A 12,386-nucleotide genomic window follows, 5' to 3' on the forward strand; every position below is an offset into this window, starting at 1 on the left:
CACTCCTCCTTCTCCCACTTCTCAGCAGTTGACCTCTGCTTATTTCAGAGGGAAGATATAAGAAGCCATTAGATAAGAACTTACCCTTTCAGGCCGGGTGCAGTGGCTCACGGCTGTAATTCCAGCTTTTTGGGACGCTGAGGCAGGCGGATCACGAGGTCAGGAGATCAAGACCATCCTGGCTAACATGGTGAAAACCCGTCTCTACTAAAAAATACAAAAAATTAGCTGGGCGTGGTAGCACCCGCCTGTAGTCCCAGCTACTTGGGGGAAAATCATTTGAACCCAGGAAGTGGAAGCTGCACTGAGCCCTCTGTCTCTCCTTTTCTTCCGACCATAGTCAAACTACTTGACTTTTCTGGGTCCACTTCTTCATCCTTAAGGATCTTCTCAAAACCTCTGAAGTATGGCTTCAGCTTCCGCCACTCCATGAAAATGCTGTCAAAGTTGCCAACTTCCCTTGTAGCTAAATCTACTGTACATTTTTCAGTCCTCAGTTTACTTTGCTCCTCAGTAATGTGATATTGCAAACCATCTCTCCTTAAATGATTCTTGTCTCTTGGCTTCTGCGTCATTGATCTCTTCTGGTTTTCTATCTCTTTTTTTTCTGACAGCTCTTACCCTTGGTCTTTGTTATGGGTTTCTTTTCTTTCATCCTACCCCTTAAATGTTAATCTCAGTCTAATCCTAATCACCCCACCCTAATCCTCTTATTATGCAAACGAATTTTCTACTTGGCTGGCGCCATGTTGTCTGCTCCTTACTGTACATGTGGTCGGCAGGGAAAAGGGAAGATGGAGCCACCATGTTGAACATGCCAACCCACAGGTAGCCTTTCCCTACTGGCACAGGTGCCGGCATTCACCCGTGCAAGCTTCCAGTTTGTCTTTGTATATCTGCAGCTTTATTTCACAGGCTGCACTCTGTTAGAAAAGAAAACAATGTGGGGGCTGCTTTTCATTAAAAGGAAAACCTTATCAAGGACTTTCTTACCCTCACTATCTGCCTAAATAATTTCTTTTTAACTTCTATATCAAAACTACCATCCATCTAATTGCCCAAGCCACTCATGGCTCCACTTTCATGTAATCAATCATAAAGCCCTGCCAAGTTTATTTTTACATATGTTATATACGTTTCAGACCCATTCATCTCTCTCCATTCCTACTGCTACTTCCCTTATTCCAGTTCCCCATCATCTCTCACTTGGGCTATTCTGTAACTTTCTCTCTCTCTGCCTCCAGTCTTCCATACCCAGTCTCCACAGTACAGCCACAGTGATCTTTCAAATGTGGAAATTTATTTATTTGAGACAGCTTCGCTTTTGTCACCCAGGCTGGAGTGCAGTGTCATGATCTCCGCTCACTGCAACCTCCGTCTCCCAGGTTCAAGTGATTCTCCTACCTCAGACTCCTGAGTAGCTGGGATTACAGGTGCCCACCACCACGCCTGGATAATTTTTGTATTTTTAGTGGAGACAGGGTTTCACCATCTTGGCCAGACTGGTCTTGAACTCCTGACCTTAGGTGATCCACCCACCTTGGCTTCCCAAAGTGCTGGGATTACAGATGTGAGCCACTGCGCCTGCCTGAAGCACTGAGATTTAATCACACCATTCTCTGATTCCTTATGGCCCATAGGATAAAGCTCAACATCTAGACTTGGCTTACAAAAGCCTGTCGATGTGTCTTCTGCCTGTGTCTTTGGCCTCTTCTTGCCACTCACCTCCTTTTACTCTCCATTTACCCACATTCAATTCCATTTTCTCAAGTATGCACTACTCTCTATTGGTGCTGAGTCACTGCAAAAACTGAGCCATTCCTTCTGCTGGGAATCCTCTTCCCACTTTCCCCACCTGCTACTCTGCCCCCGTCTTTAGCTATCTCCCTTTTCCTTCAAGTCCCTGATTCCTATCATTTCCTTCTACAGCATCTTCTCTGATTTCCAGAGTCTGGTTCAGCACCCCTTCTATGTGCTCCCAAAGGTCTTCTTCCTCTTTTTTAAAATTAATTTTTAATTTTTGTGGATACACAAAAGGTGTATGGATTTATGGGGTACATGATATACTTTGATACAGGCATGTTAATACGTTATAATCGCATCAGGGTAAATGGAGTATCCATCATCTCAAGCATTTATTCTTTGTGTTACAATCCAATTTTGCTCTTTTAGTTATTTTTAAATGTACAATTATTTTTTACTATAGTCACCATGTTGTGCTAGCAAATACTAGGTCTTATTCATTCTTTCTATTTTTTGTACACATTAACCATCCTCCTCACTTCTCCCCCATATCCCCATTATCCTTCCCAGCCTCTGGTAACCATGCTTCTACTATTTCCATGAGTTCAGCTGTTTTAATTTTTAGCTCCCACAAGTAAGTGAGAACATGTAAACTTTGTCTTTCTGTGCCTGGCTTATTTCACTTAACATAATGACTCCAGTTCCATCCATGTTGTTGCAAATGAAAGGAGCTCATTCTTTTTTTGTGGCAGATTAGTAGTCCATTGTGTATGGGTACCACATTTTCTTTATCCATTAATCTGTTGGTGGACATGTAGATTGTTTCCAGATCTTGGATATTGTGAACAGTGCTGCAATAAACATGGGAGTGCAGATATCCCTTCAATATACTGATTTCCTTTCTTTGGGTATATACCCAGCAGTGGGATTACTGGATTGTCTGGTTGTTCTATTTTTAGTTTTTTGAGGAACTTCCAAATTGTTCTCCAAAGATCTTTCCTTCTGCTATAGCACTTACACCATATTGTAATTGCTTATTTACCTTCTGCAAGACTGCAGCATTGTAAGGGTAGGGACCATGTCTATTTTATTCATCTTTGTATTTCCAGAGCCTCTCAGCTCAACGTATTTTTACTGAATAAATGAACCCAAAGTAGGTATTCAGTTTTTAATACGTGCTTCACTTTCCTAGTAGATAAACTTGTCTGTGTAGTCAGTCAATTAAGAGAGATTCTGTGTAACAACCACTCTCATGGTGAGTTGAAAGAAAGAATTCCCCTCTAGACATCTTTAATGTTCTTTAAAAAAATCACTAATTTTAACAGAGCATTGTAAATTGTGATACTCAAGCAGAAAAAAAGATCAAATTAAAATCAGCTCTTGTTTTCCAATTTAAGTTGTCAATAGGCCTCCATGTTTGAGGTTTCCCCAGGAGTCCCACAGGACAAGGAGAGAGAAAAAGGCTTATCACAACTGCAAGTCCAGACTCTTCCTACTTTCCTTCTCCACTCAAGAGTGGAGTTCCTCTCCTATCCAGTGATCTTAAGGTTGCTAGAAAATTAAAAATAGTTCTTCAACACATGCAGGATGAAGGCTCCAGTTCTAATCTGCTCAAATATTCAATGAATATTTAACTGCAGGCTGACTGTATGCAAGACATCTTATTTTTCATAATCTCCTCAGGTCTCCTGTAAGTATTTTATTCTCTTGGAAAGACCTCCATTTAAGAGAAGGAGACCCTTACTTTATTGACAAAGCCCCCCTAGCCTTTAGGAAGTAGAATAACATCTGATAGTTTAACTTCCAATCATACAAGTACCAATCACACTACTAATTTAAAATACCAAAAAAGAGATTTTGGTAACAGCTAATGGAAAGGTGTCTTGGGTCAGCATAAAATTAAATTCCAATACAAATACAAAAAAAAAAAAAAAAAAAAAGAATTCTGGTATCTTAAATTATCAGATAATTTTGCTCTGAGCTGTTTTTCTAATCAGATTGATTATGATGTATTGCATTATTCATACTCTTTTATCCATTCATTCCTGTATATATTAGTCCCAATATATGTTTGCAAGATTGCTGGTCATAGGATAGTTTTTCTTCAGGAGAAAATAATTGGTCAACAAAGAGGATCACATTTTAGATTTATTAACATAATAACTACCTCAAACCCCACTTCAAAAAGAACTGATGATCTGGCATTCCATTAAAAACACAGCATTATCTTCTTGGCACCCATATTAGTTTGCTTAGACACAACACCAGAAAACAAAAAGCAAATGCTGGCATTTCAGAAATGCTGTGTTAGCTGGAAATGAACCATGCAAACAGAAGCACATAAAGAACCTCAAGAGTCAATGTGTTTTTTCCAGCCAGGAAAATAGTGTCACTACCTAAGATTCCCTTTTGTTTAATTATACCTAGTACTCTAAATAAAGCCTTTCTACCTTTCTACATAAAGGGAAACTTTAAAGAAACAAAGTAACAAAATAGATGTTTTTGAAGTATTTTCACTCAATGAGGTATGAGCTTCTTGTTGCAGACCCTCGGTCCTGTGGTTACAGATGTACTTACAAATCAGGCCAAGGATATCTGGAAATCCAGGTTAATCAGTAGTCCAAAATGTCAGTCATAACAACAATAATGACAAAGTCAAATTAATGTAATATTCTCAGAGTAAAAGTATGTATTTCTCCTTGTTATGTCAATTATTTTGCTCATGTTCCTTCCATTTTGTAGGACATTTCATTGGTCAGCAGGCTTAACTCATCATAATGAAGGAATGAATTAAAAGGTGAAGATCAGCTTTCTATTTTAATTCCCATTATGACAAAACATTTTTGCAGATCAAAAAGATGTTTGAACTAGTGTCACAGATCAACACAGAATTACATTCCAATACAAGCTAATAGGAACAAATTCCTTGGAATTCGTTGTTAGAGAATTTGATATGTTGGATCATTGCTCTGTACTCTGTCCTCCAAACTATATAACCTTTCAAAAGTGTTTCAGCTACAAATAATTTGGATAATCCTTTCCATTAGCCATCGAATGATTAAAAAGCTCCTTAGACTGAAGATAACTTTAGGATTCATTTAAGATGCTCCACCTGGGTGCAGTGGCTCATGTCTGTAATCCCAGTACTTTGGGAGGCCAAGGCAGGTGGATCACCTGAGGTCAGGAGTTGGAGACCAGCCTGACCAACATGGAGAATCCCTGGCTCTACTAAAAATACAAAATTAGCCGGGCATGGTGGTGCATCCCTGTAATCCCAGCTACTTGGGAGGCTGAGGCAGGAGAATTGTTTGAACCTGGGAGGTGGAGATTGTGGTGAGCTGAGATTGCGCCACTGCACTCCAGCCCAGGCAACAAGAGCAAAACTTCGTCTCAAAAAAAAAAAAAAAAAAAAAGCTCCAATTTTGTTTTATTTCAAAGAGCCTACTGAGCTCCCAAAATAAACAGGCTGTAAATTTGTTAGTCTGAGACCATCTGCTGTTACAAGTCTAATTCCATACATAGGGCCAGCACCAAAGACCCAAGGAACTAAAATAGGGTAGAAGTATTAATTCAGGATGCCAAAGGGTTGAATTACTTTGTTCCCATAGAATGGCCAGGTAATGAGATTCATGACCACAGAGCCAAGGAGTTAAAAATAAAAGTATGTTACAAAAAAATAGGAAATGCTGGCTTCAGTATAACCGAATCCTCTCCGAAGGACAAACTGCTTCTCTTGATATTTTCTAACTCCCCTCACTCAGTCCCTAGTTTATTTACAATGAATAACTGCCCATTGTTACCTACTTTGATAAAGGAACATTTAAGGACTGGTATCTGAGGCCAGACTGGATTAAGGCTTGGACCCATGCCTTATCTGAAGAATTCCTTGTATTTGTGAAATTCCACCCAGACAACATTTTCAATGGTCCTTTTGTATTTAAAGAAGAATTAAAACACTTTGGTAAATAAATATGGCTATATTTGAAGTCAGTAGCAATAATGAAACCATAAAAGCAGCTGCAAAGAAACTCTTGATTGTTAACTCTCAAACTAAAAATCCTATAGCATATACCAAAGCAGAAAAACATTCTTTTAATGCTTCTCTGCAAAAGGTTACATCCCAAGAGTCATATCTTTGACTTTAATTTCATCATGACAAGTATCACTTCACAGTTATATTAGCGCTGCAACAAGATACCAACTTTGCATAGTATACTTGATTCAGGGATTCCTGTCACAGTTGAGTTCTTTGAATAAAATCAATGAAAAATAGAATCAACATTTGCATTCATGCAGTATGACTAATATAGAAATGACACTAAGAAACATGTTAGAATTCACACACTCAAGTGAACACTGTTTCTTTCAATCTGGTCACCTTGAGAAGCTATACTTATTCCAAAATTTGGAGGGTTTTTTGGTGGGTGTGTTTATGAGAGAGGAGAGGGAGACAGAGAAAAAGAGGGAGATGGGGCTTGGGGAGAGAGACCAATCTCCAAAAAACTGCTTGTTCTCTCTTCCCCAACCCCTATGCAAAACAACTTTGGAAGACTCACAGTGGGGGATTCCTCCCACTACCCCTCCGCAGCTACCACCTGAGCCCATACTACTTTGGGAGCTCCTAGCTGTAGATATCAAACAGCCTGTGTGAACCTGTCATTCTCTTGTCCCTATATACCTGGTCCAATTCACCTCCTGCCCCTCACGATTCCAGATTTTGACAACTTTTTTGGTTTTTTTGTTTTGAGACGGAGTTGCTCTCTTCACCTAGGCTGGAGTGCAGTGGCGCGATCTTGGCTCACTGCAACCTCCGCCTCCCTGGTTCAAGCGACTCTCCTGCCTCAGCCTCCCAAGTAGCTGGGATTGCAGGCGCCTGCCACCATGCCTCGCTAATTTTCGTATTTTTTTGAGATGGTTTCACCATGTTGGCCAGGCTGGTCTTGAACTCCTGAACTTAGGTGATCCCCCCACCCCCGTCTTGGCCTCCCAAAGTGCTGGGATTACAGGCGTGAGTCACTGCACCAGGCCCCAAATTTAGACAACTTTATGGTCACTACGGTTCAGGTTACTATTGTTCAACTACTTTGTGAATTGAGAAAGATTTTTTGAATTGCTTGATAGTATAGTAATTTTAACATTTTAATGAGACGTTACCATCTCCATTTCAAATAACTAATTTCCCAAAGGTCATTTGACAAATAAGTCAATTGAAAGTGAACAGTATCTGAATGCATTGCATTACTGCAGAGGTATGGTATGTAAAACAACTGTCCTAACTCCATAACAAATAGAAGAGTAAAGTAAGATCCTTGCCCCTGAATGAGCACTCATATATTAGCTGAATGATTTATAATGATTTATATAGCGTACCAAAGGACTGTGAGTCTACTGGACAACTCTTGATTCTCTTTCCCTGCTTTTGTCTTTCATTTCCAAACTAGGCAGCCTTTAGTTAAATGAAATCTGAAGCAGATCATTCCTTACCTTTGGGGGAATCATTGTTTACATGACAATAAGAGTTGATAGTTTTACTCTGCAGACACTTATAATTTAAAAACAAAAACTTAAAATGCAATGTTCTTACCTCTGCTTCAACAAACAAAACATGGAAATATAACTGAGTCTTGGTGACTCAAGTTTATGCTAATCAAAGTATGAGGATAGACATAGGCATGGAAGTTCTAATACCAGATCTGTCAATCAGTAATCAGTTCATCTTGGCCTTCATTTCCTCATCTGTAACTTGATATCCAATATCCTCTCTAGTTTATATTTTATAATTTTTATTAATAGTTATGCAGTAATACGATATAATACAACTCTAGGAAATCTTAATTTTCCCTTTAAATATTGGCTGCTTGTTGTGCCTTTCCTCATCAAAATAGGTTCTTAAAAATTTGAATTCTGGATGACATCCTTTTTGGCTATCATTGATATTTCTTTTTTTTCCAGGGTAATCCTTTTGTTCTATCCTGGCACCATCGATTTTCTTCTTGTTGCCTTGTCAACTTTCCAGTTAGTGCCACTTTTTCTAGTATCTTCGCCTTTTTCCTTCCTATTTTCCAGCCGATGAAAGCATATTTTCTGATCAAATAAAGAGCTTATACATAACCTTTATTCTTCTATTTTTGTTAATGCTTCTACTCAGTATTAAGTAGCTTAAAGGACCAGAGTTCTCAGTTTTCTCCAATCATCCAATAAATAGTTTTTGAACATGTATCATGTGCCAGAAATCATACTTATTTACCAACTCGCAAAAGAATTCCTTCAATGTGTTCCATCATTGAAATGGGGAAGCAGCAAAATGTGGCGGTTATGTACACACAAATTGGGTGAGACTTCCAAAGTTCAAATTCCAAGTTCCCCATTTAAAAGACACGTGAATCTTGGGCAAGTTACTTTGCTATGGCTGGTTTCCATTGTAAAATGGATGTAACAGTTCCTTCCTCACAGGGATGTTTTGATTTTTAAAATATCAGTAATATTCCTAGGAGGGCACATTTAGAATAGTGCTTGACACACAGCAAACACACACATGTTAGCTGTGAGGAATGCTTGTATGCTGTGGCTTAATATTCACACACATAGCTGAGTTGACAATTTAATGTCAACCTAAAAAACCCAGCATTCCTATTGCATCATCTAACACAATGTATGGACATGGTATTTTATGGTGATTATTAGGAAAACTTTGGATCTTATTACTGTTTTTTTGTTGATAATTATCAAATACAGGCCTATTTCCTTCAGGGAAACTGGACACTAAAATCTGGACTTACAGGTTTAAGAATTCTGTTTTCCATAAGCACTCAAATATTTTTTCAAAAATTTATTTATTTATTTATTTATTTATTTTGAGATGGAGTCTCGCTCTGTCGCCCAGGCTGGAGCGCAGTGGCCGGATCTCAGCTCACTGCAAGCTCCGCCTCCCGGGTTCCCGCCATTCTCCTGCCTCAGCCTCCCGAGTAACTGGGACTACAGGCGCCCGCCACCTCGCCCGGCTAGTTTTTTGTATTTTTTAGTAGACACGGGGTTTCACTGTGTTAGCCAGGATGGTCTCGATCTCCTGACCTTGTGATCCACCCGTCTCGGCCTCCCAAAGTGCTGGGATTACAGGCTTGAGCCACCGCGCCCGGCCCTTTTTTCAAAAATTTTAAAATCAAAGCACAACCTGTGCTCTGCCACTGCCAAAAAGGATTTGAAGCAGCAAAATATTAAGATTCAAGAAAACTGAAATTTTTTTTTTTTTTTTTTTTTTTTTTTAAAGGCAAGAACCAAGGAAAAAGGTATATATGGTGAGGAGGAAGAAAAACTTTATCAGAATACTTTGGCTAAATGAAAGGATTATAGTTGAAAACAAAACTTCATTTCCTTAGAAGGAAGCCAAAGCAAAGAGAGAAACATGAGAGGTGTCCCAACTCTCTTCAATGAAAGGAAATTCAGCATTAATCAGTTTCTAAGCTAGCGTGGGGTATATAGAGAACACTGATCATAATGGTTGAGAACTTTGATAGTAGTTAAAAGTGGAGATGTCCTTCCTTTGCAAATGTCTTGTCTAACAGCTGACTCAGTCTAATACTCAGGACTGAGTTCCTGATTCCTCCACCAGTGCGCCTCATCCCCTAAACGGTTCTTCCTATAATCTCTACTTCAACAAATGGCAGTTCCATCCCTCTAGTTGCTGAGGCTGATTGAGTGGAGTCATCCTTGATCCCTCTTTTGTCTTTCAAACCCTGTAGCTGATCTGCTAGCAAATGCTGTCAGGTCTGCCTTTAAAACACATTCAGAATCTGATCACTTTTCAAACCACCTCCACTGCCACCACCTTATCCAAACCATGGTTTATCTCCAGGATTACTGCAATGCTTTCCCTGATCTCACCCCTTCAGTGTACTTAGATCCTATTAAAATATGTCACATCAAGTCACTCACCTGCTCAAAACCCTCGTGTCCCAATCTCATTCAGAATTAAAGCCATAAATCCCAGGGGGCTCTCCAAAATCTATTGTCATCCCTATCTCTCAGTTAAATTCTGTCATTTTACTTCAACCTTACCTGCTATTCTTCCTTGATTCATACCACTTGGCATCACATGCTTCTTTGCTATTGTAGAAATATCCCAGACATGCTATTTCAGGGCCCTTTTAAGGGCCTTGTAGAGCTCTCTGCCTAAATGCCCCTCTAAGTGGCCACTCCCTTCTCTCTTCAGCTCTTTTAGAGTTTTATTCAAATACCACCATCCCAGTGGGGCTTTCCCTGGCCTTCCTGTTTGATATTACAAACACTACTCCTCCTGCCCCAGCATATGACATTTTGCATCTGCATCTCCTCTACTTTATTTGCCCCCTCAGCACAGTTCACTGTCTATCATATTGTACATATATACATATTTACTTTTACATATATACATATTTACTTTTTCTTGCTCATTTCTATCTTGTCCACTGAAATACAAACACGATGAAGGCAGGGATCTTTTTTTTTCCTGCTGTATCACCTAGTTTAGGACAGGGCTTCGTGCACAGTGGGTATACAAAACTCTGTTTTAAGAAAGGAGAGGCAAGGCGCAGTGGCTCACGCTTGTAATTCCAGCACTTTAGGAGGCTGAGGTGGGCGGATCAACTCCAACTCAAGTTCGACTCAACTCCTCGAACTTGAGTCCAGGAGTTCGAGACCAGCCTGACCAACATGGCAAAACCCCATCTCTACTAAAAATACAAAAATTAGCCAGGTGTGGTGGTGGTCACCTGTAATCCTAGCTACTTGGGGAGGCTGAGGCAGGAAGAACTGCTTGAACCCAGGAGGTGGAGGTTGCAGTGAGCCGAGATGACACCACTGCACTCCAGCCTGGGCGACAGAATGAAATTCCGTCTCAAAAAAAAATAAAAAAAAATTAAAAAGAGTAGAAAAAATTTGAGAACAAAACATTAAAGAATACTTATACAAGAGTAATTCTGAAAGTGGGGGTGACATAGAGTAACGGAGTTCAGTGATGTAGAGTTTTGCTGTTCTGATTTGCTATAGGTGCTTAGAGAAAAAAAGAGAATGGAATGGAGCATAGGTTTATTAACCAGTGGTCTCTAAAGTGCAGTAGCACAGCAGGGTGTGGTGGCTCACACCTGTAATCCCAGCACTTTGGGAGGCTGAGGCAGGAGGACTGCTTAAGAGCAGGAGTTTGAGACCAGCCTGGGAAATCTAGTGAGACTGCATCTCTACTGAAGATGAAAAAAATTAGCCAGGAATGGTGGTGTGTATCTGTAGTCCCAGCTACTCAGGAGGTAGAGGTGGAAAAATGGCTTGACCCTGGGAGGTTGAGGCTATGGTGAGCTGTGATCACACCACTGCAGTCCAGCCTGGGCAAGAGAACAAGACCCTGTCTTAAACAAACAAAAAAAAGTGGTAGCACAAGACGATCCACTGCAATGAAGGGCCAAAGTATTAGAATTATGTTGATCTTATAACCTTAGAGACATAACAAGTGGACTTTCACCGGTGCCCTCAGTCTGGGTCAGAAGGGAAGAGTGAAGTGGGACACTCAAATGTTAGAAGTAATCCCAGCACTTTGGGAGACCAAGGTGGGTGGATCAGAAGGTCAGGAAATTGAGAGCATCCTGGACAACATGGTGAATCCTCGTCTGTAGTAAAAATACAAAAATTAGCTGAGCATGGTGGCGCCTGTAGTCCCAGCTACTTGGGAGGCTCAGGCAGGAGAATGGCTTGAACCTGGGAGGCAGAGGTTGCAGTGAGCCGAGATGGCGCCACCACACTCCAGACATAGCGAGACTCCGTCTCAAAAAAAAAAAAAAAAAAAAGAAGTAATTACATACTTTATTTATTCCTACCCTGCTTTACGTGTACTGGAAGACTTTTACATGAGGGAAGTGAGCAAAGAAGGCTGCAAGAGGATAAGCTAGCAAAAGAACTCCGATGTCCGAATGGCTGCCCTTCATGTCTTGCTTCATTACCCTACCATATTAGATAAAGGGAAATTTAATTCCTTGAACAAATTAAGTAGCATTTAAATATGAAGATTACTTTGATAAAAGAGTTAAGCCATAAAGATTATCTTTCTTGAGAGTGATTTCTTGGGGAGACCTAAATACAACTTTTTCTCCTCCTTGGCCAGAATACTGACATTCCCTTAATACAACTGAGTACTTACAAGTAAAAGTGTGCTATTAGGCCATGGCAAAATAACAGATCCAGTATTCAAAATGCTTAAACAGCAAACACCCAACCGATCATTTAAATTGCCTGAGTTTTCAAAACTTGAATGTGATAGAAAATGAGCCAGGTTTTTTCCTGTTAGAAGAAATTGTCTTTACCTGTTAGAAGAAAATGCAGGCAACTTTAGGAAGGGCGTGAAACTTTTACGGTTATGAAGGCACTATTTAAATAGTCTAACATGCAACTTACAGGTGCCAACTCCCTAGCAAGGCTTAACTTAGACAAGTCCTCAATTATTCAACCACTAACAAAGTTTCTTTATTAATAAGAGATGCTTTTCAAAAAGAACCAGAGACTTTAAAGAGTTACATTAAATGCAAACTCTTCATCTGTTTCAACTGAGTATTTTTGGAGTGTGGAACAGAGTTGTCCACAGTTTTCACTTCTTGTTAATCATTCTCGATTATGCAAAAATG

At 39.9% G+C, this 12,386-nt stretch overlaps 1 long non-coding RNA gene across 1 annotated transcript in view; it reads right to left on the reverse strand.

Annotated features, from left to right (window-relative positions):
* LOC105465136 (uncharacterized) overlaps positions 1-11,509 on the reverse strand; it is a 56,642-nt gene extending 45,133 nt beyond the window's left edge. Inside the window, exons 1-2 of the long non-coding RNA XR_011611812.1 lie at positions 10,398-11,509; positions 85-10,365 (exon numbers count right to left, since the gene is read on the reverse strand). This is a non-coding gene — a long non-coding RNA (uncharacterized lncRNA). The remainder of the gene's footprint in view (positions 1-84; positions 10,366-10,397) is intronic.
* Between the last annotated feature and the right edge of the window lie 877 nt (positions 11,510-12,386).

This window comes from Macaca nemestrina, chromosome 13 (genome assembly GCF_043159975.1).
Source record: "Macaca nemestrina isolate mMacNem1 chromosome 13, mMacNem.hap1, whole genome shotgun sequence".
In the NCBI taxonomy this organism is placed as follows: Eukaryota; Metazoa; Chordata; class Mammalia; order Primates; family Cercopithecidae; genus Macaca; species Macaca nemestrina.